Genomic DNA, 7,327 nt, shown 5'->3' on the forward strand with positions numbered 1-7,327 from the left:
CTCCCCCCTCCCATTCTCAGGAGAGTTATCATCCTATCCTGGAGTGCTATGGTTACGCCTCCCCCTTCCGATTCTCCTGAAAGCTACTCCTATAAAAACCCTTTGTTTTCCGCACCTCACTCTCTTGCCAGCGCTTCACTCAGGTGTTCAGACGCAGGAAAGGTTACTGCGTGAGGCGGCCATTTTCGCTACCGCTACCTCCACGTGGCCCAACCTGCTTCTCTAGCACCCAACTCTGAGGTGCCAGAGCAAATAAAGATTTGTGTTTCCTCTTCGCTCCGGACCCCCTCTCTCTTCTCCGCAGCCCGCGCACAACAACATCTGGCTCAACAACAAAAGTCTCTTTTTTTTTTTTTTTAAAGATTTTATTTATTTCTGAGAAATAATAGGAAGAGAGAAAGAACCAGACATCACTCTGGCACATGTGCTGCCGGGGATCGAACTCAGGACCTCACATTTCAGAGTCCAAAGCTTTACCACCGTGCTACCTCCTGGACCACTCCGTAATTTTTGAAGACATTTTTAGGCTTGAACCTGGGTCCTCGCACACTGTGGGTTTCACTGTGGGTAGCTGATTCCCCAATCAGACAGAAAAGCGCCCAGGATCAATACAAATACTTTATTGACAGTGGCCGGCCATCCTGGGGAGGGCTGGGTGATGGCGCGGACATCCGGGAGCTGGAAGCGAGGGGGCTAGCGCAGCCTGCGGGCCTCCCGCTCCGACTTCAGCAGCATGAGCACGTTGCCCGCAGGGGGCCCTTGACGTTGCGGATGATGGAGCGGCTGGTGTTGTCCATGAACTCCACGCGCACCTGCGTGTCCTTGCCAGCCGGTCCGGCCCAGCACCTTGTTGACCCTGGCCAGTTTGATGGGCTTGCACGCGGCTTGCATGGCTTGCACGCCATGATGGCGGCGCAGGAGCGGCAGCGGCGAGACTGGAGTTCTTTTTTTTTATTATTATTTATTTTTTAAAAATATTTATTTATTCCCTTTTGTTGCCCTTTTTTTATTGTTGTAGTTATTATTGTTGTTGTTGGATAGGACAGAGAGAAATGGAGAGAGGAGGGGAAGACAGAGAGGGAGAGAGAAAGATGACACCTGCAGACCTGCTTCACCGCCTGTGAAGCAACCCTCCTGCAGGTGGGGAGACGGGGCTCGAACCGGGATCCTTACACTGGTTCTTGCGCGTTGCCCAACATGTGGTTAACCTGCTGCGCTACCGCCTGACTCTGTGAAAGTCTCTTTTCATAACCATTTGCTATATACCTCCACCCTTTTGTTTTTTCTTTAGTTTATTGCACACTGTGCTCAGTTTTAGTAAGTGCCTTCAGCACTCTAGCTTTGCAGACAAAGCCTAAGATTTTGTTATTTCACAGTCCCCACCCCCATGCTCTACTGGTGCCCAAAGGCATTCTTGCTAAAGGCCTCACATGCTGGCCTCAACACCAACACCCAGGAGACCAACAGTTGGCTGTCACTTCTTGGTTCCAGCAAAGTCAGCACAGCCTCTGGAAAAGACATGTTGTTTTGATTCTGACTCGGAAAGGAGAGCTGCAGGCTTTCTCTCCTATTAGTGAATCCCTAATCTTGCCGAGGGAAGGAATAGATTATGGTCTACATTTCAGCATGGGCAGCACAGGCCTCAGCAAGAAAACACGCAGGTATCCTGCTGGCTGCCTGTTGCCCATAGATGGACTGCTCATACAGCTGCTAAGGGCATCTGCAGCATTCCTGGGCCCAGGAGCCTGGCCAATAGTTTCTTTGCACAGACTCTGTGACAAGAAAGTCTGAGTCTCCAGGAAGTGGGATGTAGGAAGAGAACAGTTCTATAGCCTCTAGCTTAGAACTCCTCCGTCTACCTTGTATAAATCCAATTAAGAAATATATTTTATTTAAAAATAAACTTTTTAAAAAGATGATGATTAAAATTTTTAAAAATATTTATTTTCCCTTTTGTTGCCCTTGTTTGTTTTATTGTTGCAGTTATTATTGTTGTCGTCATTGTTGGATAGGACAGAGAGAAATGGAGAGAGCCGGGGAAGACAGAAAGGAGGAAAGATAGACACCTGCAGACCTGCTTTACTGCTTGTGAAGCGACTCCCCTGGAGGTGGGGAGCCGGGGGCTCAAACTGGGATCCTTAAGCCGGTCCTTGCACTTTGCGCCACGTGCGTTTAACCCGCTGCGCTTCTGCCTGACTCCCTATTTAAATTATTTTAAAGATTTTATTTATTTATTAATGAGAAAGATAGGAGAGAGAGAGAGAAAGAACCAGACATCACTCTGGTACATGTGCTGCCGAGGACTGAACTCAGGACCTCATGCTTGAGAGTCTAGTGCCTTAGCCACTGCACTACCTCCCAGACCACGGTGATTGAAAATTTTAAATACAGAAACAGAGAAGGAAAACAGAGTGAAAGAGACCATAGCACTGAAACTTTTACAATGAAGTGGGGACTGTGTTACCGCCTGAGCAGCATACATGACAACGCAGCACACTATCCAAGTAAGCTACTTTGGTGGCCCATACTTCATTTCTTTCAAGAGAAAAGGAGAGGTTAGAATATTGTGTTCCACTCTAAGTAGTGGATGGTTTCCAGGGCCTCACCTGTGCAATCCTGAACTGCACTCTGAGCCACTTCCTTGTCCACCAAAAGTATTTATTTACTTATTTATTTATTTTTACCAGAGCACTCCTCAGATTCAGTTTATGGTGGTGCTCTGATTGAATCTGGGACCTTTGGTGCCTCAGGGATGAAAATCTTTTTGTATCGCCACTATGCTATCACCCCAGCCCCCCATTTTTTATGAATCATTAATAAATCTTTTTAGACTTTATTTCATTTGAGACGGAAAGACATAGACACCCTGTAGCACTGCTTTACTGCTTGTGCAAATTTCTCCCTGTAAGTGGGGACCCAGGGCTTGAACCTGGGTCCTTGTGCATGGTAATACGTGCACTTAACCAAGTATGCTACTAAACTTTAAAAAATGATTTATTTATTAAATAGAGACAGAGAGAAATTGAGATGGGTGGGGAGATAGGGAGAGGGAAAGACACCTACAGACCTACCTTTCCACTAATGAAGCTTTTCCCCTGCAGGTGGAGACTACAGGCTTGAACTTGGGTCTTTGTGCGTTATAATGCATGCTCTAGTGGGTGCCACCACCTCTACCCTATGAATTATGGAGCCAGGTGTGCCACCATCCCCTACCTGCCCCGTTTATTATTATTATTTTTTAATATATATTTTTTATTATTTTACCAAAGCACAGCTCAGCTCTGGCTTATGGTGGTGGCTTATTGGTGGTGCGGGGGATTGAACCTGGGACTTCGGTGCCTCAGGCATGAGTCTCTGCATAACCATTATGCTATCTACCCCCACTCTTTATTTTTTTAAATATTTATTTATTTCCCTTTTGTTGCCCTTGTTTTTATTGTTATTGTAGTTATTGTTGTTGATGTCATCGCTGTTGGATAGGACAGAGAGAAATGGATAGAGGAAGGGAAGACAGAGAGAGAAAGATAGACACCTACAGACCTGCTTCACTGCCTGTGAAGCGACTCTTCTGCAGGTGGGGAGCCGGGGGGCTCAAACAGGTCCTTGGGGTTTGAGCCATGTGCACTTAACCCTCTAGGTAGCCCGACTCCCTATCCATTTCTTTATTTTTACGGAAGACTAGAATACTTCTCATCTCTGACATGGTAGTGGCATGAATCAAACCTGTGGTCTTATGCATGCAAGTCCTTTGCTTTAATAAACCATCCCCCAGGGACCTAAACAGTTTTCTTTCTTTTTTCTTTTTTTTTTTTAAAAAAAAGCTTTATTGGGGGCTGGGGAGACAGCATAATGGTTATGCAAAAGCCTGAGGCTCCAAAGTCTCAGGTTCAGTCCCAGCACCACCATAAGCCAGAGCTGAGCAGTGCTCTGGTACCTCTGATTGTGTATCTTTCTCTCTGTACCCCTTTCACTAAAAATAAATAAAATATTTTAAAAAAAAAGCTTTATTGGGGTGGTCTGCGAGGTGGCACAGTGGATAAAGTATTGAACTCTCAAATGTGAGGTCCGGAGTTCAATCCCCGGCAGTACATGTACCAGAGTGATATCTGGCTCCTCCTCTCTCTCTGCCTATCATTCTTTATGTATAAATAAATAAAATCTTTTTTTTTTAAAAAAAGCTTTATTGGGCAGGGAAAATAGCATAATGGTTATGCTAAAAGACATTCATGTCTGAGGCTCCCAGGTCCCAGTCAGATTCAGTCCCCTGTACCACCATAAACCAGAGCAAAAAAATATTTAGGGCTGGCAAGATAGCTTTCACTAGGTAGCATGTCTACGCTGTCATGTAATTGACCTCGGCTTGAATGATGTAGAAGTCAAGGTACTGGGCAGAGGTAGATAGCATAATGGTTATGCAAAGAGTCTCTCATGCCTGAGGTTCCAAAGTCTCAGATTCAATCCCCTGTACCACCATAAGCCTGAGCTGAGCAGTGCTGTAGTAAAAAACAAAACAAACAAAATGGTATTAAAAGTTTTTTTCTTAAATTTATTTTACATTAGCCACTCCCTAAAAGGCATTCTTTTAAAATATTTATTTTCCCTTTTGTTGCCCCCCCCTTTTTCAAATTGTTGTTATTTATGTCATCATTGTTGGATAGGACAGAGAGAAATGGAGAGAGGAGGGGAAGACAGGGGAAAAGAAAGATAGATACACCTGCTGACTTGCTTCACCGCCTGTGAAGCGAGTCCCCTGCAGGTGGGGAGCCAGGGGTTCGAACTGGGATCTTGTGCTTCACTCCACGTGCGCTTAACCCGCTGCGCTACCGCCCGACTATGGTACCAAAAGTTTAAAGTTATACAATGCTGAGAAGTTTTCATTTATTTTCTCTCTTGCAAACGGAAGTGAAAAAGGCAGAAAATTGAGGGTAGGAATTCCTAAGAATTCATGAGACTATACAAAAAGCTGAACAAAAAGTCAAAACATGAGAAAGATAATTCTAGGGGAAAAAACAAACCAACAACAACAAACCCTCTGGTTTCATTTATACCCAAATTTACAGGCAGAGTTAAAGATGGAGACAGAAAGCTTTCTTGAATGTTCCCCAGAAAGATTTAGGAAGGTAACTCAGTTAAAATAACTACATTCTCAGGTTACTTACTGGGAAACCATGGTATTCTTGGTTTATTTTTAAACCTGTCACAACCTGTACTAATGTTGGCTCCCACCCTCATCCCCTTTCCTAAGTAACTGTAATCATTTGAGAATTAGTATTCAGAAGCAGGTATACTTTTTAGTATCATTTTATTGAGGAAATTTTGATGTTATGGGATTGTTATCATTAGTGTACATTTCCCTAGGATCTATTATTATTATCACTATTACTATTATTTAAAATAATCAGTAAAGCTTCAGACTCCAAGGCTCTACTATGGCTAATGCATTAGTACAGAAGTAAAAACTTGCCTCCCTGGTGTCTAGTAGCAGGACAAGTTATCTGAGATAAACTAGACATACTGAAGAAACCAAAGCCAGTCAAATAGAGGCAATCAGCTTTAGTAATTCCCAGTCCTGTATTATACTATTGAATCATATCAACAATTACTATGTCATGGTCTTTGTTTCTTTCCTTGTACTGGGAGGGGATGGCACATGTTAATATCCATACATCCTTCAATGGGCTAAATTTCTAAAAGAAATAACAGAAAGGGGGAGTCAGGCGGTGGCGCAGTGGGTTAAGCACATGTGGCGCGAAGCCCAAGGACCTGTGGCATCAGGATCCAGGTTTGAGCCCTGGTTCCCCACTGTAGGGGGGTGGCTTCGCAAACGGTGAAGCAGGTCTGCAGGTGTCTGTCTTTCCCCCTCTCTGTCTTCTCTTCCTCTCTCAATTTCTCTGTCCTATCTAACAACGATGATGGCAATAACAATAATAACGATAAAACAAGGGCAACAAAAGGGAAAAAAATAGCCTCCAGGAGCAGTGGATTTGTACTGCAGGCACAGATAACCAATGATAACCCTCAATTTGAGAAACATTGTTCTGGCATATGAAAACAGCAGCTATTAAATAAAAAAAAATCAAGTTTTCAGAAGCCAGGTGGTGGCACACCTGGTTGAGTGCACATTACAGTGTGCAAGGACTGGTTGGGGGATGGTGCTTGAACCCCACTTGCAGTGGGGAAGCTTTGCAAGTGGTAAAGCAGTGCTGCTGATCTATCTCCCCCTCCCTTCCTTCTTGATTTATGGCTGTCTCTATCCAATAAGTAAATAAAGCTGGTAAAAATCATTTATTAAAAAAGCAACTTTTCAAAAAATAAAAATATTTTAAAAGTCAACTTTTTATCTGAGTTAAATTAAGAGGGAGCCAGGGAGAGAGAGAGAGAGAGAGACAGACAGACAGACTTGCAGCTCAGCCTCACTATTCATGAAGTTTCTCCCTTACAGTTGTGGACTGGGAGGCTTAAACCCAGGTCCTTGTACTTGGTAATATGTGCCTAACTCTTCTATTTTATTGAACAGAACAGAGAGAAATTGAGAGGAGTGGGGAGGAACGAGAACTGCTTTACTGATCATAAGAGTTCTCTCCCTGCAGGTGGGGAGTGCAGCTGGAACCTGAATCCTTGAGCGTGGCAGTATGTGTGCTCAACTGGGTGTGCCACTGCCTGGCTTCCATTTCTGTTGTTGTTGTTGTTATTATTATTATTATTTTACCAGAGCACTGCTCAGCTCTGGCTGAAGGTGGTGTAGGGGATTGAAACTGAGACCTTGGAGCCTCAGGCATGAGAGTCTTTTTGTATAACCATTATGCTATCTACCTATTGCATTTTATTTATTAACACAAGATATAGAGACAGAGAGAACCAGAGCATTACTCTGGTACATGGAGTGCCAGGGACTGAATTTGGGACCTTGTTCTTCCAAAATTCAGTGCCCTACTCACTGTAGCACCTCCCAGACCCAGAGAATCGATCTTAATTAGGAGGAAGGATTTAATGCTTATGTGAAATGTTACATTAAAGGGATTAATGATGAGTTGTAATTTTTTTTCCAGTTATATGTGGAATATTTTCTCCTCCAATCCCAGAATCACTTTGAGGAAATGTTAATTTATAAGATATTTGTTGTCACAAAGTTACAATCCCCCCCAGGAAGTTGTAGTTTTATTTATTTTTTTTACTATTAAGTTCTGTTTTCTTTCATTTGAGCTCACCTCTGTAATTTTCTTTTTTGGAACTTACATTGTTTAATTCATTTATTATTTTTATTATTTAGATAGAGGCAAAGAGGTAGAGAATATGAAAGAGAATGAGAGACCATAGCTCTTATAAC

The 7,327-nt window shown here is 43.2% G+C and overlaps 1 pseudogene; it reads right to left on the reverse strand.

Moving 5' to 3' along the window:
• Positions 1-598: 598 nt before the first annotated feature.
• Positions 599-1,931, reverse strand: LOC132541327 (small ribosomal subunit protein eS28-like; annotated as a pseudogene).
• Positions 1,932-7,327: the final 5,396 nt, after the last annotated feature.

This window comes from Erinaceus europaeus, chromosome 11, assembly GCF_950295315.1.
Source record: "Erinaceus europaeus chromosome 11, mEriEur2.1, whole genome shotgun sequence".
In the NCBI taxonomy this organism is placed as follows: Eukaryota; Metazoa; Chordata; class Mammalia; order Eulipotyphla; family Erinaceidae; genus Erinaceus; species Erinaceus europaeus.